Genomic DNA, 25,631 nt, shown 5'->3' on the forward strand with positions numbered 1-25,631 from the left:
ACTACGGAAGTAGGATTGCCCAACCTTCCTTCCGAGGAGTGGCTGGTGGGTTTGAACCGCCAGCCGTCTGGTTAGCAGGCACATATACTATATACACATATAATTGCAAAATATTTTCTTTTGCCATTTTAAGGGAGTATGCATTGTAAATTCATTTTTGAGTATACAAATTGTTAAGAAAATCTTCCCACTGGGCTTTTTAATCTAATGTGATTTTCCCATTTTCTGATAAACTTGGATGTTTTCAATTAGTACAAAATAGTAACAAGCTCTTAATAGATGGTTTGCATAATAAATTTAAATTAAAACCAACATTTTCTAAGACTGATATTTTCTTAAAACCAAGTTGTGCCCTACCATTCCCTATCATCTCATATTAGATACCTGATATTATGTCAAAATGCATGTCTCTTTGGATCTCTGTGTTTTTCTTGGAATAAAAGCATTTAGAAACTTTTAACATGTAGGTCAGATCTGCATTTTTTTTTATTGTCAAGGCATCAATTATATCATTCTACTGTGTGTCAAAATAAAAGTACTACTGTGTTGAAACCCACAAACCCTCCCATTTGAGAGAGAGCTTAAATGTTTTCTAAGAAATGCAATGTCTAGAAAATTTAAGACCCCTGTATACTGAGCAACCTCTTATGTGGAAGTTGAAGCTCCATTGTTGTATCTCTTAAGGTCTTCATGGTGTCACTAGGACACGAAGTCATTGACAACCTCCCAGGAGTCCCTGGTTGGAGCAAATGATCAGCATGTTTGACTGCTAACCGAAAGGTTGGAAGTTTAAGTCCACCCAAAGCTGCCTCTGGAGAAAGGCCTGGCATTGTACCTCCAAATATCAGACCCTAACGAGCACAGTTCTATTCTGCACACATGGGATCACCATGAGTCAGAGGTAACTCAATGGCAACTGGTAGTAGAAGTGGTGGTGGTGGACAACCTCCCAGATAGGGGCAGGGACGATAGACAGGCCACCAACTTTTTGTATTTTAGAAAAGCATGTCCTCTGGATAAGAAAACTTCCCAGGAAGAGTTTTGGTGATAGAAATTTATCTGTAAAAGACCTGCTACTATAGATTAGTGGTTTGCATCCTGCATTGCTAGGAGTAAAGACAAAGGGTTTGCTTATTCTCCGAGCAATTTCTTATGCCAAGGAGAAAAATCCCAGAAAAAACAGAAGTAGAGATGGACCTCAAAAGCATTCTGCTAAGTGAAAAAAGCCAGATGGAAAAGACCACATATTGTATATATTCACCTATATAAAATGTCCAAAAACAGACAAATCTATAGAGATGTAGAGTGCATTTGCCTGGATCTGGGAGTGGGAACAGGGATTTACTGCAAATGGACCCCAGGGATCCCTTTGGGGTGATGAAAAGTTTTAAAATTGGATTGTGGTAATGGTTGAACAACTCTATAAATTCGTTAAAATAGTTGAGTTGTGCACATAAAACAGGTGAATTTTATTGTATGTTAAAAATGGAAGGGCTATCTAACAAAGTGATTAGCACTTTCTAACATATGGAATATATACTATGATCAGAAAAAAGCAAGAAGTCACCCTGTAATTGCACAGCTGCATGCAAAGAAAATTAAAAGAATGTGCTTAGTTCGTTATATATTTCAGTAAAAATTATGAACCAAATGTATGGTCATGCTATTCTTCAATGTACAATAACTTCTCCCTCAGCCTATAGTTTAGTATATATTATATGTTTCATTATAAGCAAGGCCTGTAATCTAGTTGTTGGGATTCCTAGGGAAATTCCAAGTAATTTCATTGGAATTACCCATTTCAAACATTACCCAAGAATTATATTTCTTTAATATTTTTATGCCATTGTAACTTTTTGTTCTGATATGATTTAAACTTAGAATAAAGTTGCAAGAATAGCACAAAGAATCCCATATGCCATTATTACCCAGATGCACCAATTACACACAGTTTGCCCCATTTGCTTTGTCATTCTTTCTACATATTTCTTAGTTTTCTTTCTATTGCATGCGTATTGGAAAAAGAAACTTATTTACGTAAGTGTATTAGCCTTCTGGGAGCTCTGGTAGCATAGTGGCTAAGGCACTTGACTCCTAAGCAGAAGGCTGGTGGTTCAAACCCACCAGCCACTCCTCGGAAGGAAGATGGGGCAATCTACTTCAGCAGTGATACTGCCTCGGAAACCCAAGGAGGGGTCGCTATGAGTCAGGTCTGACTCGACAGCACAAAACAACAACAACAACATTAGCCTTCTATCATCTTAGTCTCTAAAGAAAACTGTTAGTAATGATTTCCTGAATACTCTTCATAGAGTTTTTGAAAAGCAACTGAAATAATTTATGTTAAAGTGCTTTACAAGTTGTAAAGTGCATGTACATATAAAAGTTACCATCAAAAACAAAATAAACAAAAAAACCCACTCACTTCTAGTTTCCTCCTTCAGATACAGAATGACTTGTTTCAAGGCAATGTGGATATTGGAGGAGTCATCACCAGCCTTATTGGACTGAATGAAGTAGCTAAGGTAAAAGTCTCAGCAAAATAGAAAGAATGTGTAACCAAGCAATTATCACACTTATATTGGGTAGTACTCTGGTGGTGTAGTGGCTAAGATATTTGACTCTTAACCAGAAGGCTGGTTGTTCAATCTACTTCCGTAGTTATACCACCTTGGAAACACAGAGTTGGACCCAACTCAATGGCAGTGAGTTTGCTTTTTTGTGTTTTGGGGTTTTCTTTTGGATTGGGTAGTGCAAATGTTTAATAAATTCAGCTGCTAACATGAAGGTTGGAGGTTTTGTTCTACCAAGAGGTTCTTCAAAAAAAGCCCTGGTGATCTACTTCCAAAAAATTAACTATTCAAAACCCTATTTAACGCAGTTCTAGTCTGATACACATGGGGTCACCATGAGTCAGAATCAAGGCTGTAAAGGATCAGAGGGGGGAAAAGCTGGACATCAAGCTCAACTGGCACAACATACTACACAAAAACATTGTTCTACATCCTGCATTGGTAAAGAGTGACTGGGGTCTTCAAAACTTGCAAGTGCCCATCTAGGTGCGACAATTTATCTCTCCTCATCCAGAGCAAAGAAGAATGAAGAAAAGCAAAGATGCATGGAAACAATTAGTCCAAGGGACTAGTAGACCATGTGATCCTCAGCCTATAAGATCTAGAGACCAGAAGAACTAGATGGTGCCTGGCTACTGCTGTTAACCACTTGGAGGGTGATCAGTGCAGGAGATCTTGGATAGAGTGGGAGAACAATGTGAAACAAAACTCAAAATCAATAAAAATAAATAAATAAAAATAAAACAGGTTTGCTGGTCTGATAGAGCCTGGTGAGACTCCTGAGACTATGGCGCCTATTTACGCTTCAGGTCTGGAACTGAACTCACTTCTGTGGCTTCCAGCAAAACAATAGACAGGTGTATGAGGTGAGCAGTTACATTAGGTAGATACACACCTTGGAGTGATCATTTAGTCATGGGAGAACAGAAGGGCAGTGTTTGCACAGGGAAATTGCTGGGGGGGGGGGAGTACATGTGAAGGACGGACACAGTGAAGAGGTAGTTATTAGAAGGAAATGGGAAGAGATATGTTACAATGTGGGGAATTGCGGTCAATGTCATGAAACAAAATGTGTATGGAATGCTGTAAGGAAAATGAATTTGCTCTGTAAGCTTTCACCCAAATCACAATAAAATTAAAAATGAAAAGAAAAACACTGTATTATAGATTTCCAATGCCCAATGGCATAAAAGAGTGGCTATCAACAACAAATATAACTGGAGATAGAGTTTAAATCAAACCTCCTCAAATGTATACTTTCTCCAAAGTCTCCTGCTTCACACTATTTGTGTGAACACCACATGATTAAGGAATCTGTGGTGGTTATGTTTTTGTGTCACCTTGGCTGGGTCTGGTTGAGTGGCTGGGCAGCTGGTGGTAGTTATTCCCCATGGTGAGACTGGCAATCAACTCCATGGTAGGATCTACCACAAGCAACAGAGTTAGCGCTTTGGGTATGTGATCTGCTTCCTGTATATAAGAAGCAGCTTTGGGAATGGTCTCTAGCTTATGGCACCTTGAACCCTACATGCAGCCGTGTCATTGTTCAGCAGCCTGCCATGCTCTGCCAACCTGGGGACTTACAAAGAACTTGAATTAATGGTCTACCATGTGGTTTGGTAACATTAGGACTGTGCCTTTTTGCTTGTCAACTTGGGCTTGGCAGGCCTCAGCAGTCAGCAGCTGTGAGTGAAGAAAAGCCTCTAGCATCAGTGGGTCAGGAGCTGGAGGCAGAGCTGAAGCCCAAGGCTGAGGGGCTTTCACCCAGCCCCTAGAGCCTGGCACTTTGTACTTGGACTTAAAGCCTCCAAACTGTAAGAGAATAAACTCCTGTTGTTCAAACCATCCCATTTGTGGTATATTCTTGTCAGAGCGGCACTAGATAACCAGAACAGAATCTTATATTATAACATAAAATGAAAGCTTCTTTCCCACATTTCCCAGTAAAAACTGATGTTCTGAGAAGTTGTGCACTATTTACTAAATGGATTCTCATGTGCTGATGCTCTGCTTCTACCCTGAGGGCACTATTTCTTAGTAGGAAGCACAGCCCAGCAGGAAGATTCCAAGCTCCTTAGCCAGCTTGGCACAGCCTTCAGAGCCAAGTCCATCCTCATGAGGTTCAGAGGGACACTAAAAAACCAAAAAATGGATCCAGACTTAAGTTGTAGTCTAAAAGCCCACTGAGAACTTTTGTGCATGGAAATATGTGTTGCAATCAGGACATGGGTGTGTAATTCATAAGAGCTTGATCAAGAAATAAGTGCTTTTGGAAACTTATTTTGTCGGGGAAAGAAGAGTGGATGATTCAAGCAAAAGAAACTGAGAGGAAATGAATAAAGAAATAGAGCCACTAAATGATTACAGTGGTAATCTAGGATTGAGACATGACGACTAGGGCAGAGGAAATATCACAGAGTAGACTGTCTCCTGGCATTCCCGTGCACTAATGGATTAAAATAATTAATTGAACTGAAACAGTGCAGACATACTACAATAATGGAGTTAAGAAGACCCTCAAAGCCCAGCCAAACTAGAAATAAGAGAAGAGCCCAGTAGGTGGAGCCCAATAATTAGAGCCTAATGAAGAGATCCTAATAGAAAGAAAATTGTCTTCAAATTTTGGATGGCTAATCTAGCTGGAAGGAGCTTTGGTGGCACTGTGGTTACAATATTGGGTTGCGAAATAAAATGTCGGTGGGGCTAACCCACCAGCCACTCCATGAGGAGAAAGATGAGGCAGTATGCGTCCATAAAGATTTACAGTCTTGGAAACTCTATGCAACAATTCTACTCTGTCCTATAAGGTCCTTATGAATCAGACTCAACTTAATGGCAGTTGCAGTGGGTTTTCTAGCTAGATCCAATTAGCAGGTATTATAGATAGATTAAAGAGCTCTGGTGGAGTAAAGAGAAGGCAAATGTCTGCTACTCAGAAGGTCAGCAGTTCAAACCCACCAGCAGCTCCATGGAAGGAAGATGGGCTGTCTACTTCCATAAAGATTTATAGCCTCAGAAATCTAATGGAGGTCACTATGAGTCAGATTTGATTCAATGGCAGTGAGTTTGGTGTTTTATAATAGATTAATAGTAAGCACTAGGAAAATGTTCATCATTAGTCAATAGTGTCCTCTGTCATTAAAGATGTTTAAGGTGGACCATTCACCTGGGTTCATGTTGTTGAGCTAGAGTCCAAGGACAGGCAACAAGAAAGCAGATCCTGCACCTCTATCCCAGAATTTAGTACACGTTCCAGCAAGCATTGTTGGTTAAATGAAGTGTGCCCAAGATTCCTTTCCAACTAATTATTTGACTCAATTAAGTTTTAACACCATTCATCTGTCACTTTGTGTTATGTGGTGACTTTCATGTTGCTATGATGGTTTAAGCTATGCCACCAGTATTAAGGTCACCCACAGTGGACAGGTTACAGCAGAGCTATCAGAATAACACAGACTAGGATGAAAGGCCTGGGAATCTACTTCCAAAAATTAGCCAATGATCACCTTATGGATCATTACAATTGTCTCACTCACTTGTTTTGGACAGGACATCAAGAGGGATCGATCACTGGAAGAGAACATCATGTCTGGTGAAGTGGAAGATCAACAATGATTAAGTAAACCCTCAGTAAGATGGATTGGCACAACAACTGCAAAAGATGAACTTGAACATGCCAGTGATCCTGAGGATGATGAAGGACTAGGCAATTTTTCATTCTGTTGTACGTGGGATCACCATGAATGACTTGGAACCAACTTGACAGCACCTATCTATTTATGAAATCATGGGAGAAGAAGGCAGGGTAAGAATGCAGACAGGCTTAATTTAAAATAATAATAATACAATACCCACTTAGACAATATATAATTGATAAAGTCATTGGAATATATTCACAAATGTTTTAAGACAAAATGTCTATACAGCACACACAATGCTCAGTTCCACAGCCACTATCTTACTTAGGGTATTGTTTGTTGCTTGCTGCTGTAACAAATATGCACCCAAATTTCAGTAACTGAATTCAACCAAAGAAACAGGCCAATGCAGGTGATCCTAATGAATAGACAGCTCTCCTCCAACATGAGAAAGGAGCAATATTTTTGCATTTGTTTCTCCTACCTTTTCTAATGCAGAGTGGTTGGCCTTGAGATAACTAGTAAATCTGAGTTACAGCAAGGACTACAATATTCCAGCGTTCTTAGGAAATCTGCTAAGCAACCAACTACTTAGCTGGGATACTGAGAGGCAAACACCCCATCAACTCATAACTAATAAAGCATTATTTTCTCTACATTAGTAATCAATTGCACGTTCATCACAAATTTACCAATCAACCCTCTTTTATTAAGATTTATGTTACTTTATTTTGTTTTGAGGTCTTTTCTTCCATTTGATCTTCCAGGCCAATATTTCTGTTTTTGACAGCAATGTCATTCCTTCATTCATCCACTGACTTTTTAAATTTAAAGAAGAAAATAATTTTTCATTCTAAGAAAGTCAGTTTTTCATTATTTTTATGGCTCAAGTTGTGATTTATTTTTGGTTACATAATGTGGTTATTATGTTACTTCTTCAACATGTTCTCAGAGTTGAGCTTGTTCCTTCTCTCTAAGTTTACCTTGTAAATTTTCTTTACCTACTCCTGTTTCTCTTTACCTTCTGGGCCTAGGTCACATTGACAGGTATCTGAAGCAGTGGCAACTTTGTGAGTGGTGGGAGGTACAGGTTTCTGATGACAGGGTGTCAGTCTTGTGTGAGGTAATGGAACAAAGCCTCTCTTCTTCTCTCCCTCAGCAGGAAGATCTGCCTTCACCCAGCCTTAAGGAAAGACAGGGAGTCAGTGCATCCAGGCAGCTTCTTCCACAGTTCCTGGGAGACTCAGTCCTCTTAGGATTACATGCAAGGGAGGCATGGCCCATACTTTTTGACCACAGATATGTAAGTTTTCTGCTCTCACTCAGATGCCCAGACTCCTGCACAAAGTCCTGCCATCCTTGCCATCCTTTGCTACCCCCCTTCAAAGCCTAAAACTTTATCTCCTTCCAGGTCCTGCTCATTTATAGGTCCCAGCATCTATGTGCTCTGGACAACTGATAGATCATGGGAGGGAATAAGGCAGGAGGCATCAGAGATGTTTGTTCATCTCATTGCTCACTTATCTCCTTTAAAAGGGGGCACTTGGCTCTAATTCAAATCCTATACCCAGGACTATTGAGGACTAGGAGATGATTTCACAGTTAGCTTGAGGATTTGGAGAGAGAAAAAAAAAAAAATGGTATTTCAATAACTTGATCTTGGTTCTGGAACCTACAGATCTTTGAGGTAATTGCTAATGCTTCTGTCTTTGAATCACTGTCCTCACATACCTCAGTTTGGGCATGTTGTTTGTCCAGGACCAGTTATGAGGAAAGTTACATTTTCCAACTTCATTTTGTACAAAATCAAACTAAACACATGGCGCTTGGCCAATTCTGACTTACAGCAACCCTATGTGTGTCAGAGTAGAACTGTACTCCAAAGAGTTTTCAGTGGCTATTTTTCAGAAGTAGATCACCAGGCCCTTTTTCTGTGATGATGCTAGGTGGGGTCAAACTGCCAACCTTTAGTTTAGTAGTTGAGCACAAATCCTTTGTACCATCCAAGGCCTATCACTGTATATTAGAATTGATAATAATAATATTTTCTCACATTTATCATGTACTTGCTGTATGCCAAACCTTACATAAAAGTATTTTCTGCAAATAATGTCATTAAATTATCACAACAATCCCAATTCCGTTTTGCTAATGCAATAGAACAGTCAAGAAACAATAAAAGTAAAGATGTTGTAATATTCTCAAAGTTCTAGATATGTAGTGTGGAGCCAGGCCTTGCAACTCTGCAGCTCTTCCTCTTAATGGGCATACCACATGCCTCCTATTATGGAAGAGATTCATGATTTAACGATATCAAAGAACTAGTAAAATGCTAAAATAGGAATGTTTTGCTAATGGATGTAGGCCTGCCAACTCTGTTGTTGCCAAGTATCTTCATGAGAAAGCATCTCCAATCTATTCTTACTACCTCATTATAAAATGAAATATTAATCACAAGTAGGAAGAATATCACCTCATAACTGTAAAAGTACATAATACAAACATTGGGGGCATTGGTGATTCAGTGGTAGAATTCTCACCTTTCTTATTGGGAGACCTGGGTAATTCCTGGCCAATTCACATCATCTCATAAACAGCCACTACTCATTTGTCAGTGGAGGCTTGAGTGTTACTATGATGTTGAACAGGTTTCAGTGGAGTTTCCAGACTAAGATGGACTAGGAAGAAAGGTCTGGCAATCTAAAAATTAGCCAAGGAAAACTATGAATCACAGTGAGAATGGCACAAGATTAGGCAGTGTTTCATTCTGTCATACAAGGGATCACCTTGGGTGCAGGAGAACTTGATGTCAGCTAACAACAATAACAAAGTAAGCATTATGAAATGTAAAAGTTCACTAAAATGTAAGTTCCACCACCAAATGGTAGCACACTACAGAAAACCACTTGTAAACCAACTGCTGTGGGGCACCAGTCACCACAGCTGTTTCCTTCAGGAAGAAGTTGGAGAGCTGGGGACAGTTTCAAGGCTAAAATCAGCCAACTTGCTCACCTCATTTATGGTTTCAAAGGGAGTCAGTTCATCAGCTGTCATCTACCTCCCCAAAATCTGGATGGGAGCTCTGGTGGCATAGTGCCTAAGGCATTTGACTGCTAACCAGAAGGCTGGTCGTTCAAACCCACCAGCCACTCCTAGAAAGAAGATTGAGAAATCTATTTCTGTAGAGATAACTCCTTGGAAACCCAAGGAGGGGTTGCTATGAGTTGGGAATGACCCAGCAGCAGTGATTTTGGTTTTTTTGGGTATGAACAAGATGCCAGTAGAAGCAGCTACAGGGAATATAATAATAATGAAATGATCTCATGGAAGAATAAACCACAAAAGAAAAAAAATCTCATGATTTATTTTTTACACTTTTTACATTTTCCATAGAGGTATTGCATACTTATCCTCTGGAGCCAGGCAGCCCAAAGTCTGGATTCTAGTTTCACATTTTACTAGTTAAGTTATGTTGGGCAATTTATCTAATATATAATTTTCCCTTGTAAAATTGAGATAACATACTTCAAAGAGTTCTGGGGATTAAATGAGATAATATATATAAAATGCTTGGATAAAAGAAGTTCATTAAATGTTAGCTTTTATTACTATTGAGTAATTACTATGTCCTAGGCACATGCTAAGTGCTACAAATAAGTGTTTTCAAAAGTGACCACACCAATTCCCCAATCCTTCAGTCCCTTCTGCAGTGGGATTTTGCTATCCCTGCCAACAAAGAGTGGAATCCATTTCTTCTCCCCTTGAATCTGGGCTGGCCTTAAGACTTGCTTTAGCTTTATGGCACTTCCAAGCTAATCCTTGGGAGATGTTATAGCTTCAGTTTTCATTATTATGAAAGCCAGCAGCCATGTAACAAAGTTACAGCTAGCCTACTGAATGATATAAGACCCCTAGAGAGGTAATACACATAGAGGAGAACTGAGGCACTCCAGCCAATGGCCAGCACCAGGTCCCATGTGTGTAAATGAGGCCTTGGTAGATCTTCAAGCCCCAGCTGAGCCACCCCAGGCAACGCCATGTGGAACAGAGGTGAGTCATACCCTCTAGGCCTGACCCACAGAATCATGAACTAATGCTGCTCTTTGTCATTGTTTTAAGCCACTAAGTAGTGGGATGCCTTGTAATGCAGTAATAGATAACTAAGATACAAGACATAGCCTAATCCATAGTGAAATTTAGCAGAGACCCATAAACCATTCACTTGGCATGTGGAAAATGTCATGATTACAGATGCAAGGTCCCTCCCACCTACTGTGGGCACAGAGGAGACAATGATTAATCCTGCTAGAGCTTGAATATTGAGAAAGGGGAGCCTTGGGAGGTGGAAGGGGATGATAAATGCTGCTTGACTAGACATGGCCACCAGAAAAGTGGAGGACACTCCTGGTTTCCACAAAGGGCACCCCACACCCCAGGCAGAGGGTGTGGCAGGTCTGCACACCTCGGAAAGGATGCACATTCCTATACTATCAGGTCATACAGGGGGTAATTCTAATGAAAAGGATACATAGAAATTTCACTTATTTAAATCAAGAGTGGTTTGCAATTGTCTTTTCATATGTAAGATAAAATATTGCAAGTCCCTCAAAAGCAGGCATTCTCTCTACTTTCTCTTACTTTCTGACCTCGAGTTCCACTCTGCCTAACCCCCATACCCCAACATTGTGCTTGCACAAAGTAAATGTTCAGCACATGTGGAGAGACTGATGCATTCGTGAAACTTCATTCTTGAAGGGAAGCTTAAAGTTCCTCTTGTTTAAACTCATCTACAATCCTTTTCAAGCTAGAAATCCCTAGATTTGGCCACTGCTGATTAGTTCATAGACAAATCCCATGCACTTCTTGTCCTACCCACAGAGAAAATATGGCCCAAGCTAGTATCCAGAGAGCCTGCCTTAGCCATCAGGCTGAAACAGCACCTAATTCCTTATACTGCCATGACTCTTTGTGTTCTTCCTTATAGAAATCATCCAGATATTTCCTAGGAGTGTAATGTTTGTTTGTTATTTATCTCGCCCTTTGGACTATAAACTTTATGAGTACAGAACCTGACAGTTATGCTTATCTTATGAATGAATGAATGAATTACAATTATAGGACATGATCTCATATGCCACGTCCTTAGTCATTTTTAATGTATTTTATACCACTGCTGAATAAGTGTTGTTGTTGTTGTTAAGTGCCGTCGAGTTGTTTCTGACTCATAGCAACCCAATACATAGCAGAACAAAACACTGCCTGATCCTGCGCCAGCTCCACAATCCTTGCTATACTTGAGCCCATTGTCACAGCCACTGTGTCAAGCCACCTCATTGAAGGTATTCCCCTCCTTTGTCGACCCTCCACCTTACCAAGCATGATATTCTTCTCCAGGGAATGGTCTCCTCTGACAATATGACCAAAGTAGGTGAGACGAAGTCTGGCCATCCTCGCTTCCAAGGAGCATCTCGGGTACACTTCTTCCACTACAGATCTGTTAGTTCTTTTGCCAGTCCATGGTACCTTCAGCATTCTTCACCAGCACCACAACTCAAAAGCAACAACTCTTCTTCGGTCTTCCTTATTCATTGTCCAGCTCTCACATGCATACGAGGCAATTGGAAATATCATGGCTTCTGTCAGGCGTGCCTTAGTTCTCAAGGAGACATCCTTGTTCCTCAGCACTTGAAACAGTTCCTTCGCAGCCAACCTGCACAGTGGTACACGTCATCTAATGTCCTGACTGTTGCTTCCATTGGCCTCGATTATAGAACCAAACAACATGAATTCTTTGACAACTTCAATCTTTTCTCCATTTATCATGATGCTGCTTATGGGTCCAGTTGTGAGAATCTTTGTCTTCTTTATATTGAGATGTAATCCATACTGAAGACTGTGTTCCTTAATCTTCATCAGTAAGTGCCTCAAGTCATCCTCACTTTCAGCAAGCAAAGTTGTATCATCAGCATATCTCAGGTTGTTAATGATTCTTCCTCCAATCCTGATGCCATGTTTTTCTTCATATAGTCCAGCTTCTCAGATTATTTGCTCAGCATATAGATGGAATAAGTATGGGGAAAGGATACAACCCTGACACACTCCCTTCCTGATTTTAAACGATGCAGTGTCCCCTTGTTCCATTCAAACAACAGCCTTCTGGTCAAGGTACAGGTTGCTCATGAGTACAATCAAGTGCTCGGGAATTCCCATTCTTCTCAGTGTTATCCATACTTTGTCATGATCCACACAATCAAATGCCTTTGCATAGTAAATAAAGCACAAGTAAACATCTTTCTGGTATTCTTTGCCTTGAGCCAAGATCCATCTGACAGCAGCTATGATATCTCTTGTTCCACGTCCTCTTCTGAATCCAGCTTGCACCTCTGGAAGTTCTCTGTCAATATACTGCTGCAAACGTTTTTGAATTATTTTCAGTAAGATCTTACTTGCATGTGTATTAATGATATTGTTCTATAATTTCCACATTCTGTGGGATCACCTTTCTTTGGAATGGGTACAAATATGGATCTCTTCCAGTCAGTTGGCCAGGTAGCTGTTTCCAAATTCCTTGGCATAACCGAGTGAACACCTCCAGTGCAGCATCCATTTGTTGAAATATCTCAATTGATGGTATTCCGTCAATTCCCAGAGCCTTGTTCTTTGCCAATTCCTTCACTGCAGCTTCGACATCCTCTTTCATTACCATTGGTTCTAGATCATATGCCACCTCCTGACATGGATAAAGATCAACCATAAACCAGCCAAATAAGTAGTCATATTCATATCAGGAAAGAGGTCCACTATCTAGATTCTATATTTATTTTATATAGAAGTCTCTGGATGATGCAGATGGTTAACGTGCTTGGCTGCTAATCAAAAGGCTGGAGATTCAAGTCTAGAAGAAAGGGCTAAGGATCTAGTTCCAAAAAATCAGCCATTGAAAACCTATGGAACACAGTACTACTCTGACATACATAAGTCAGAATTTACTCAAATGTCATTTTTTTTTTCAGTTCTATATAGTTTCTATAATAATTATCATGAATTGAATGGCTACTATGCCAGACACTCTTCTAAGTACTTTCATATGTTTATCTCATATGATACAACACAAGAAATTTCTTTAAGGTAGTTACTATTAGTACTCTTATTCTGCAGATGAGGAAATTTGAGGCACAGAGAGGTTGACTTACTCAAGGTTACACAGCTAGTGAGTGGTTGAGCCTGAATTCTAACCAAGGCACCTTCCATTTACCATAGCACAATTATTATTTTCTTAATGAGAACCAATAAAATATTTATTGAGGAATTAAATTATATATTTAATTAAGAATGAATGGCAGCAAAAACCATCAGAAGGCTTGGAAAGATGTGACAAGATATGGCCACTTTTCCCCATAAGAATTTTTGTTCAATTCCATCTAGATCTCTAGTAGATACTTGTTGGGTGTCCTCAGTAGCCTATAGGAACTAAAATCAGGGCCAGCAAGTGATTCTTGGTGGAAAGGAATCCAGGCAGACAATTGCCAATATGTATTCATGTAGTGCATAGATGACTATTTAGTAAAACTGTCTGAGAATCATAGCAACTGGGGCAGGAGCTCCTTCCAGAAGAACATCTTTCTTCTTGAAAGGGTGGAGTACATTGGACAGGACACAGTTCTGTCATCAGGGAACATCCAAGTTCATGCCCATATATAACAAGACCTCAAAGTTTCTTCCCAGTGGCAAAACACTACAGATAATTTTGGAATTTACTTGGAAACCTAACAGCTCCCAGAAAAGCAGCTCTAACAGCACATATGACAATCTCTCTGCCTACTTCCAAACAATGGTCAAACACATAGACATTACAGTTAAATGTCAACTATTTGGAAATCATTCCAATACAGTTAAACCAAATCAAGTTTTGATTGCCTTTAAGTGTTGGAATAGTGTAATACAGTGATGAGAACTACAATCATGACATCTTGCCTCAAAACAAGAAGTCTCTTACACTGACATATTTTTGTTTTTAATAAACAGAGAAGGAGACATGGTTATTGCTGTTGCACTCAGTGCGAATTTTCTGTTAACAGAGTCTTAGAAGATGTCAACATCTTCTGCCTCTTTTGTCCTTATTGTACAAAAATGATAGGAAGTAGAAAATTGCCATTATAATGCTTTCTGTTTGTACATTGATAAATGTCAAAGCATGCTGACAAAAACTATATTCTCCAAAGTTTCAGCTCAACTTTTTATATCTCATTGCTTACACTGATGAAGGACATAATAAAATTCTAGTAGCTCCATTCACCCATCCTGAAAGAAAAATTAAGAAATAAATACCTGTATCAGGATTCCAATAGTCTTTGTCTGCAAGTAAAAAAAAAAAAAAAAAAAATCAGACCCATAAGAAGGCAAGAAACAGGGAGAGACCTTCCTTCTAGGGTAAGAAGGTCTTCTTCCACTTCTTCCACTTCTCCCATAGGGCCTCCAGGTGGTGAAAGCAGTTAACACGCCTGGCTGCTAACTGAAAGACTAAACGTTCAAGTCCACCCAGAGGCACGTTGGAAGAAAAGCCTGCTGATCTGCTTTTAAAAAAATCAACATTGAAAACTCTTTGGAGCATATTTCTCCTCTGACACCCATTCATGGGGTCACCATGATTTAGAATCAACTTGATGACAAGTAGTTTGATTAGTTCTCTTCCTGTTCATCCAGTCTCAGGTTTGTTCTGCCTGATGTTCATCTGGCTTTCAACTATTTGGAAATCAGCACTATGAGCTTAAAATACTATGGCTATCTCATGTACATTCAACTTTGTTACATAACAAGAACAAAAAACACCTCAAGAGCCCTTGTGTGGGAGGTACATGATACAGTTACTTGGATGTAAACTGTTTTTCTGGTAAACGATGTTAGGATTTCCAAGACATTTGTCTTGTGTTTCCAGCTTCCTTTTTCTACTTCCTTCCACATATAGTTCTTGTAGCCTTAAGACTTAAGTTCTGAAAGCAGCCTCGCCTCTAAAAATCCTAGTTTGATCAATGATTATGTATATGATCGTGGGCAGGTTAGCTACCTTTTCAGTGCCTTTATTTTCTCTTGTAAAATAGGGATAATGAATAATAGTGAGTCCCTGGAGGGTGCAAATAGTTAAACTGCCTGGCTGCTAACCAAAAGGTTGGAGGTTTGAGTCCACCAAGAGGCACCTCAGAAGAAAGACCTGTTGACCCACTTATGAAAACTCAGCCTTTGAAAACCCCATGGAACACAGTTCTCCTCTGACACACGTGGGATCACCATGAGTCAGAATCAACTCAATGGTAGCTGGGGTTTTTTCTTTTCTTTTTTTTTTAATTTAAATTGTAACAAGTCATAGAGCAGCTATAAGGTGTTAATAGAATAATTGGTGCAAAGGAACCAAGCATAGGAAGCTCCAATGTTCAAAATTAGTAATGACGTTCCTCTTATTAATCACTCTCATTTGACCCTCAAATCAGAAAGAATTTGTTAACTAGAGGGAGCTCTGGTGGCATAGTGCCTAAGGCATTTGACTGCTAACCAGAAGGCTGGTGGTTCAAACCCACCACTCCTTGGAAGGACTGCCTCAGAAACCCAAGGAGGGGTCGTTATGAGTTGGATCCGACTCAACAGCAGTGAGTTTTGAGGTTTTTCATCCAGGCAGAAGCTAGGAAATATTAATGTGTAAATCAATTATTTATTTTACACTTTTGACCTTTCATCTCTGGTATTACTTCTTCAACAAACATTTATTGAGAACCTACAGAATGCTGGGTACTAGATTCTATTTCTAGTACATAGGGGGTGCCCAGGAAATGTGTGATTGATGAATGAATGACTAAATGATCCTCCCTGATCCCTTGGATGTAATTTCAGAGGCCACAGGCAGCAGAGAGGCTCCTCTGTCCCTTCATCCCTAGCTCCTTCCAATCCTGGGTCCACTCCATTCCAGTCCAGGGCTGTCTGCCAGCAGAGCCCCTGGCTTTAGATCTCCTATTTCTTTTCTTGGCTTCCAACCAAGAGGTTTTGACAAAGAAGTAGTCATTAGAACACATCCTCTTTGTATTCTTATAGTCAGGATTAGAAAGGACCCTCAAAAAGAAGATATCTTGCATGCATATGGAAAGTACCTTCACCTTTAACTGCAATCAACAACTTCATTTTAGTTTATTCTGAATAACAGGCCATCTCCCAAATGTTGTATACTGAGTGAGAGGAATCATTCGTGCAGAGCTGGCTTAAATTATGGTCAGGGCCTGGTCAGAGGTGCTTAGACAGGTTCTACAGATAGTCTAGCCACACCTACATCTTTATCTCCATGGAGTGAACATCTATCGTTTTGCAGCACCAACCATTCTCCCTTCTTTTTGCCAAGGGGAATTCCTGGGTGGTGCAAATGGTGAAGCATTTGACTGCTAACTGAAAGGCTGGTCTTTCAGGTGTGCTTAGAGCACCTTGGAAGAAATTTTGGAGAACTATTTCCAAAAAATCAGCCACTGAAATCCTTAAGGAGCGTAATTCTACATTGACACACATAGGGTCACCATGACTCAAAATTGATTGGACAACCACTAGTATGTTTTGTTTTTCTTTTTCTTTTGGTGATGTGGTTCATCCCTCTCTTTCCTCCTCTGGACATGAGATTTGGGTGAGACTTCACCTCCAGTTCCAGAACCCCAAGCTTGGACCTTCATGGCAGTGAATACACAAAGTCATAGGCGTAGGTAAGAGAGGGCATATAGACCTCAAGCTGGTCTAACCAAAATGACTCCCAGAACTAGTGCAAGTGATTCTAGGAGGAATGATTCTCTTCTTTTACTTTACTATGAACTCACAAAGATCAGCCCTAGAGCTACCAGAGGCCATTAGATGGCACTTGAGAACCCAGCAAATACAGGGAAAGATAGATCTGAAGAAGAGAAAAGGGTTGCCCTGAGGATTTCTTTTGAGCCCCTGAATCAACTTGTGCCTGAAGCCAGAATACCTCTGAATTTTTCCAACTCTGTGAGTCAATACATTCTTTTTTTGTTTCTGCTTAAACCTGTTGAGGTTAAGCTTTCTTTTACAACCTAAGGGCCTTTGTCACCTACAAATATTGTGACAGAGCCTCGAGTCTCACATCACTTGTTCCTTCTCATTCATTCCGGAAATAAAGCTGTAAAATGGCAAATGTGTTATTATTGCCCATTTCCCCCAGAGTTCTTGGTAGTTTGATAACTATCACTTCACTTACTTGGCTATACCCCACAACTAGACTATAAGCACCCAAAATATAGGACCTGAAAAAAACAAAACTATAAAAAAAAAAAAAAAAAAAACTCACTGCCATTGAGCAGAATTCGACTCATAGGACCCCTCCTTGGGTTTCCGAGGGTCTATCTCTATGGAAGTGGGTTGCCCAGTCTTCCTTCCAAAGAGTGGCTGGTGGATTTGAACTGCTAGCCCTCTGGTTAGCAGTCAAATGCCTTAAGCACTACCCTACCATGTTGAATAAGACAGAAAAGTCTGCCATGAAGTTTCATAGTGCATAACATGCCATTTAGGTGGTCTCCCTTAGAATGCAGAGTAGTAACCAGGACTTTGAAATTCTTGAACTCTTTGAATGTGGGTGGCCTTGCTCTGAGCTACGAATGAGTAGGATTATAGAGACAAAAGGAAGAGGAGAAATATTTCTTCTGGTTTGATTTTTTTCCAGGGACTCTAGGGACATCATGGGCTATAAAGGGAGAACCCAGAATTCTCTTCCTTGGAATCTGTGGCTTAGAGTTACCACGGTTAGATTGTCTATGGGCAATTACTCAATATCTTTCTCCAAAACTGGCAAATAAGGTTGAGCTCTCAGATCCCCTGAATCTGACATTCTTTGATTTACTTAACCAGTGGGATTTATTAAGCACCTACTAAGGGCCAGATGAGGTTATAGTTAATAGGTAGTAGAGATTCAAAGATGAATTATCATGCTTCCTTCACTAAGAGGCTTTTTAGCCCAGTGAGTGATGTGTTCAATTCCCTACATCACTACCACAGATTGTAATTAATATCATTATAGAGATGGACGTATGGTATGTCATAGCACAATGACAAGGGTACTTACCTCAAAGAGAATGAGGAAGGCACTCATGACAAGGTTTTTCAGCAGGCATGAACCAGAAAAATACGAGAGGAAGGACATTGCAAGGAGCATGAATAAGATTTGCAAAGGAATAGTAGTATGAGGAATCTCTGGGCATTCAGTGGATTGAATTTGGTAAACTGAACTCAGAAGTAAGTGTAGGAAACTGAGAGAAGAAGCATATAAGAACATTTTTCTGCCAAGTCAAGGGCAGTAAGCATTTGATTGTGGTAACTTTCAATGGCTCCCCATTTCCTGCAGAATTAAACCTAAAACCCTAGAAGCCCTTGGATCAAGATAAGAAAGACATGATTTTGCTTTTTCACATCCTAGTGGAAAAGAGAAATGGGGATGTTGGTGGTTCAGTGGTAGAATTATTACCTTCTATGCAGACCTACCAGCCACTCCCTGGAAGGAAGGTTGGGCAATCTACTTCCGTAGTGATGCCGCCTTGGAAACCCAAGGAGGAGTCACTATGAGTTGGGTCTGACTCTACGGCAATGAGTTTTATGCAGAGATCTGGTTAGATTCACAGCCACCACCTGTCTGTAAGTGGAAGCTTGTGTCTTGCTCTGAAGTTGAACAGATTTCAATGGAACTTCCAGACTAAGACAGATGAAGATGAAAAGTTTGACATACTACTTCTGAAAATCAGCCAAAGAAAATGTCACAGATCACAAGGTTCATTGTAAATGGGGGTGCCTAGACTCAGATGGCAAACAACAACAACAACAAAGACTTAAGTTAATAACAAGTAGGTGTGAAGTGGGATCTCATTGTAGTTTTCAGCTGAATTTTGAAGTAGGGTTTCAAGAGAGAGAAACAGCACAATCAGCAATTGATCATGAGAATGGCCCCAGGTAGCTCTTTGTTCCATTGTGCATGGAGTCACCACCAGCAGGAGCTGACTGGATGGCAGCAAACAACTACAGTGACAGAGAACAACATATATGATGAGTACAAAGACTGGAGACTCTCACCAGGTTGGCATTTTGGTTCAAATTAACTATTCCATTTCCCTTATCTCCACTTTCCTGGCAACTCTGGGCCCAAGAAATGGAAGAAGCCACAAACATCCCCACAAGTCCTACCCACCACTAAATCAGACTCAGATTAGAATCATTTTTAATTTGGTATAAAATCTTTTTTTAAAAAAATATATTGTGATTTGGGTAATGGTATAAAATTATCTTTAAAGTGTTTACTTTTCATTAGAAAGGTAATAAGAGAGTCCCTAGGGGAGATACAGATGAGGTCGAAAACGAAGCAGCCTTTTCCTTCAGCTATGGCATTTCTTTGATCATTTCCTGTGCTTAACACAAGTGTTACTGACTCTCTGACTCACAAAACTATGCCTTAATCTTATTCACCTTAATCTTGGTCTCCACAGTGTTTGTTGTTTATATGTGCATGTTTATTTTAATATGCCTCTTTTCATAACGCTGACCAGTTTCAAAGAGCATAAGCTTCCTTCTCACATGAACATTTGCTGCAGATCAAATGTATCCCAGGTGGAAAGCACCTTCAACATTCAGTTCATAATTTTCATTACACAATTCCTAAGGGCTGTGAAAAATTTGCTTGAACCTCCCCAAAACATACATAACTAGGAATCAGTAAACACCAATTGGAAAAGCACTATTTACTTAAAATGAACTGTGGGCGGTTGCCTCTAGCTTGATAACTATGAGGTGCCACTGGTTGCATGCCTTCCCACCCAGATCACACAAGTACTCTCTTAGCCCGTCATCCCATTGAGGTTCTTAATACTCACTCAACCCTGCCTAGGATTTTCTGATTCCAAGCTACAGAAGCACCAAAAGTGTAAGAAAACTGGGCAGGTGGGAAAGGCATGCAGGCCTTCTAACACCCACATCATTGTTCCATTCACTAGCTCATGCTTCCAATTTGTGCTTATTTATCCCTTTAACAAAAGACTATTTAGATCTAAATAAATGGAAGGCCATTCCATGTGTGTGGATTGCAAGGTTTAGAGTTCAAATGTCAATATTATCCAAAATAATCATAAATTCAATGCAATCCCCATCAGAATTCCAATATCTTTCTTTGCAGAAACAGAAAAAACAATCTTCAAATTTATATGGAAGGGCAAGGAACTCCCAAATAAGTCCAAAGCAATGTTGAAGAAGAAGAAGAAAATAGAAGGAATCACACTTTCTGATTACAAAACACACTATAAAGCCACAGCTATTAAAACAGCGTGGTACTGGTATAATAATAGATATATAGGCCAAAGCAATAGAAGTGAGAGTCCAGAAATATACCCATACTTCTATGGTCAACTGATTTTTGACAAGAGGGCTAGGTCTATCCAATGGGGAAGGAAGAGGCTCTTCAATAAATGATGCAAGGAAAACTGCATTTCCACATGCAGAGCAATGAATCACGATCTAACACCACACCAAAGACAGAGAGGAAAAAAAGAGAAAAAAAACTATTCAAAATGGATCAAGGACCTAAATGTGAAAACTAAAACCATAAAATTCTTAGAAAAATATAGAGATGAAGTTGTGGAACCTAATTTTTAACAATGATTTTCAGATACGACAACAAAAGCTTAAGCAGCAAAAACCAAAATAAATAAATGGGATCTCATAAAAATTAAATGTTTTTGTTCATCAAAGGACTTTATCAAAAAAGTGAAAAGACAGCCTAGAGATTGGGACAAAATTTTGGGAAACTATAAATTTAATAAGGACCTAATATCCAAAATACATAAAATACTTCTATAACTTAACAACAAAAAGACAAAAAATCCAATCAAAAAAATAGGCAAAGGCTTAGACAGTTCACCAAAGAGGTTATTCAAATGCATAATAAGCACATAAAAAGATGCTCATTAGGGAAATGTAAATAAAAACCACCCTCATTAGAATGACAATGATTGAAAAAAAAAAAAAAAACTATAGGTGATGGCAAGGTTGAAAGTTGTAGAGAAACAGGAACTCTCATCTATTGCTAATGGGAATGTAAAATGGTAGGGCCACTGTGGAAAACAGTTTGACTGTTCCTTAAGGAGTTGAATATAGAACCACCAAATGATCCAGCTAGTTCATTCTTAGATATATACCTGAATTATTTGAAAGCAGGAATGGGAACAGACACATGTACACCAATGTTCATTGCAGCACTATTCAAATAGTCAAAAAGTAGATAGAACCCAAATATCCATCTTAAATAGATAGAAAAAATGTGGTGTACCCATACAATGGAATATCACTCGACTAGAGAAATGAAGTCCTGATGCATGCCACAACCAATATCCAAACCAAACATAGCGACCTCTCCTTGGGTTTCTGAGGTGGTATCTCTACTGGAGTAGATTGCCCAACCTTCCTTCCGAGGAGTGGCTGGTGGATTTGAACCGCCAGCCTTCTGGTTAGCAGTCAAATGCCTTAGGCACTACACCACCAGATCTCCCACAACCAACATAGATGAACCTTAAAAACGTTGTGCTGAGTGAAGTAAATAATTCACAAAAGGATGAATACTATATGATCTCACTTACATGAAATAAACAAATATATAAAAAACAAACATTATTAGTTGTTACCAGGGGTAAGAGGGGAGGGAATATGAGGAGCTTTTGCTTAGGGACCGTGAGTTTATGTTAACTGTGGTAGAATAATTTGGAAAACAATAACAAGAATGTTTGCACAACTTAAAGAATGTAATCATGTCATTAAATTGTATTTGTAGAAAGTTTGAATTGCTATATGTTTTGTTGTGTATATTTTCACTATAAAAAAAGAAAATACTATTGTATGAGTCATGAAAATATTATGTTGAGTAACATAAGGTAAGGAGCTCTGGTAGCTTAGTGCCTAAGGCGCTTGACTGCTAACCATAAGGCTGTCAGTTCAAACCCACCAGCCACTCCTCAGAAGGAAGATGGGGCAATCTACTTCCATAGTGATACTGCCTCAGAAACCCCAGGAGAGGTCGCTATTAGTCTGGTCTGAAAGAAAGACAGAAAGTAGATGAATGGTGTCTTAGTTTTCTAGTGCTACTATAACAGAAATACCAGAACAGGATGGTTTTAACAAACAGAAATTTATTGTGTCACAGTTTAAAAATCCAGAAGTCTGAATTCAAGGTGCTGGTTCTTGGGGAAATCCCTTTCTCCTTTTTGGCTCTGGGGTAAGATATGTTGTCTCTTCAGCTTCTATTTCTTTGTTTGTTGGAGATATTTATGCAGCTTGGCATCTATAATCCACCCCCCCACCCCCCGCTTGCTTCTTTCACCAATCCTGCCTCATTAGCATAATAGACAACTCATTCCCAAATAGGACTATAACCACAGGCATTGGAGGTTAGGATTTATAACAAATATTTTTGGGAAACAATTCAATCCACAACATTGCACTCTTTGGTATCCAAATACACATGTTCTTCCCACATGCAAAATGCATTCACCCCTTTATAAGTGGTTACCAGGAACTGGGAGGAGGGGAGATGGGAAGCTATTGCTCAGAGGGTTGATAGTTTTTGTCTGGGGTGATGAAAAATTTTGGAATGGATAGGGATGAAGGTTGTACAATATGGTGAATGTAATGAATGCCACTGAAATATATCCTTATAAACATTAAAATTGCAAATTGTATTTTTTATGTTTATTTTTAAAAAGAATATTGTTTGACATTCATTTAGCTAAAATTAGTCCAAAGAAGGGAATAGACATCAATTGTTGAAGCAGAAGAAGCTTTGGAAAGAGCTTGGGACTATGAAGAGGAAGAACAATTGCAAACCCACAGTGGTACAAGAAATTTTGGGGTGTCTTTGGGAAAGTGACTTTCCTCATTTGTAAAATTAGAGATTAAACCAGATGATCTCTCAGCTACCTCCATTGTTGAAATACCAGGAATCAATTATATTGAATATTGTTGTTGTGCGATGTTGAGTTGATTCTGACTCACAGTGACCCTACAGGACAGGGTAGAACTGTCACATAGGGTTTGCTAGGCTATAATCTTTACAGGAACAGATCACCAGGCCTTTCTGCCAAGGAAACATTGGTGGATTCAAGGCATCAGTCTTTCCATTAACAGCCAATTATTTAACTATTGCACCACTAGGGCTCCCTAACATTGAATATGGACCATTAAAAAAAAAAAAGTAAAAAGCTAAATTTAATTTATAAATAGCTTTTTTTTTCTTAGGCCAAGGATGAGAAACCAAACACAAATAAATCATCTTTAAAGTAGAAATGAAGGGAGAAACCTTGAATCATGTGTAACACACATAATGGGGATTAAGACAACATTTTTTTAAAACACTTTATTGTACTTTAAATGACAATTTACATAGCAAATTAGTTTTCCAGTTGATAATTCATACACAAATTGTTCTGTGACACTGGCCGCAATCCCTACACTCTCCCCTTTTCCTCTCTTGGTTCCATATTTCCATTTGTCTGGTTTCCTTGTCTCTTCACCTTTGGTTTTGCGTAAATGTTGACCTTTTGGTCTCATGTAGTTGATTGTTCTTTTTTTTTTTTTTTTTTATCCCTTTCCTTTATGTATTTGTAATTTATTTATTTTTTTTAATTGTGATCTGGGTGAAGATTTACAGAGCAAATTCACTTTCCATACAGCAGTTTACATATACTTTGTCTCATGACATTGACCACAGTTTACCACAATGCAACAGCTCCCCTCCCACTTCTTCCCCAGTTACCTTTTCCCAGTGTCCATCCCTCCATGCACTTCTGCCCCCTGAGCTGTCTCCCTGTGCATAGGTAGCCCTTCTTTCTCAATGATTGTTTTCTCCAAGGAGTGTATCTATCTCAGGTAAATGTTCAACTCATATGCCTGTCTTCTGTTTGGCTGGAAACCACAGGTGTTCAAATCCAGACCTGAAGGGCAACTAGGGGCCATAGTCTCAGTGGTTCCACCAGGCTCTATTGGACCAGCAACCTGGTCCCCCCTCTTTTTTTTTTCTCTCCAAATGATTTTGAGTTTTGTTCCACATTGTTCTCCCCCTCTATCAAGGGTCTCCTACATAGATCCCCTTTCAAGTGGATGACACTGGTAGCTGGGCACCATCTAGTTCTTCTGGTCTCATAGTCATATAGGCTACAGATCAGATGGTGTACCAGTTACTAGGACTAATTGTTTCCATGAATCTTTGGTTTTCTTCATTCTTCTTTGCTCTGGACGAGGAGAGACCCATCGTTGCACCTAGATGGCAGCTTGCTAACTTTTGGGTAGAACTGACATTTTCACAATGTTCAGTCTTCCTATTCACGAGCATGGGATGTTTTTCCATTTATGTAGGTCTCTTATGGTTTCTTGAAGTAGCTTTTTATAGTTTTTTGTAGAGGTCTTTTGTGTCTCTGGTAAGATTTATTCCCAAGTATTTTATTTTTTTGGTAGCTATTGAGAACGGTATTGATTTCCTTATTTCTTTTTCAGCAATCTCTTTGCTGGTGTGGAGGAATCCAACTGATTTTTGGATGTTGATCTTATATCCTGCGAAGTTGCTAAATCTCTCAATTAGTTCCAGTAGGTTTTTGACTGAATCTCTTGGGTTTTCTAGGTATAGGATCATATCATCAGCAAATAAGGATAGTTTGACTTCTTCCTTACCAATTTGGATGCCTTTGATTTCCTTTTCTTGCCTTATGGCCCTGGCTAGGACTTCCAGTACAATGTTGAATAGAAGTGGTGATAGCGGGCATCCTTGTCTAGTTCCTGTTCTCAAGAGGAATGGTTTCAGTCTCTCTCCATCGAGGGTAATGTTGGCCGTTGGTTTTGCATAAATGCCCTTTATTATGTTGAGGAATGTCCCAGCTTGCTAACTTTTAAGATCCCAGTCGCTACTCGCCAAAGTAGGAGGTGGAATAATGTTTTGTATAGTATGCTATGCCAATTGAGTTTGATGTCCCCTGTGACTATGGTCCCAAGCCCCCAGGTTCAACTACTTGGTCCCTCTGGGTAGCTGGCTGTGGCCATGCAGTGACCACAACCTTCCCCTTGTCAACTCTACCATACACCTGGGAATTCTGATCATTCACATAAGCTTATAGGACCATTGTCTGCCAACCCTATATATAGTTGATTGTTCTAAGAAGCATATTCTTCGTAGGTGTTACTGTCTGTTTTATAGGACTATCTATTAATTAGGAGTTCTGGTATCATAGTGCCTAATGCACTTGACTGCTAACCAGAAGGCTGGAGGCTCAAATCCACCAGCCACTCCTCAGAAGGAAGGTTGGACAATCCTACTTCTGTAGTGATACTGCCTCGACTCGACGGCAAATAACAACACAACAACAACATC

Source organism: Orycteropus afer, unplaced genomic scaffold (assembly GCF_000298275.1).
Source record: "Orycteropus afer afer isolate SDZICR_OR568_19922 unplaced genomic scaffold, OryAfe1.0 scaffold00005, whole genome shotgun sequence".
In the NCBI taxonomy this organism is placed as follows: Eukaryota; Metazoa; Chordata; class Mammalia; order Tubulidentata; family Orycteropodidae; genus Orycteropus; species Orycteropus afer.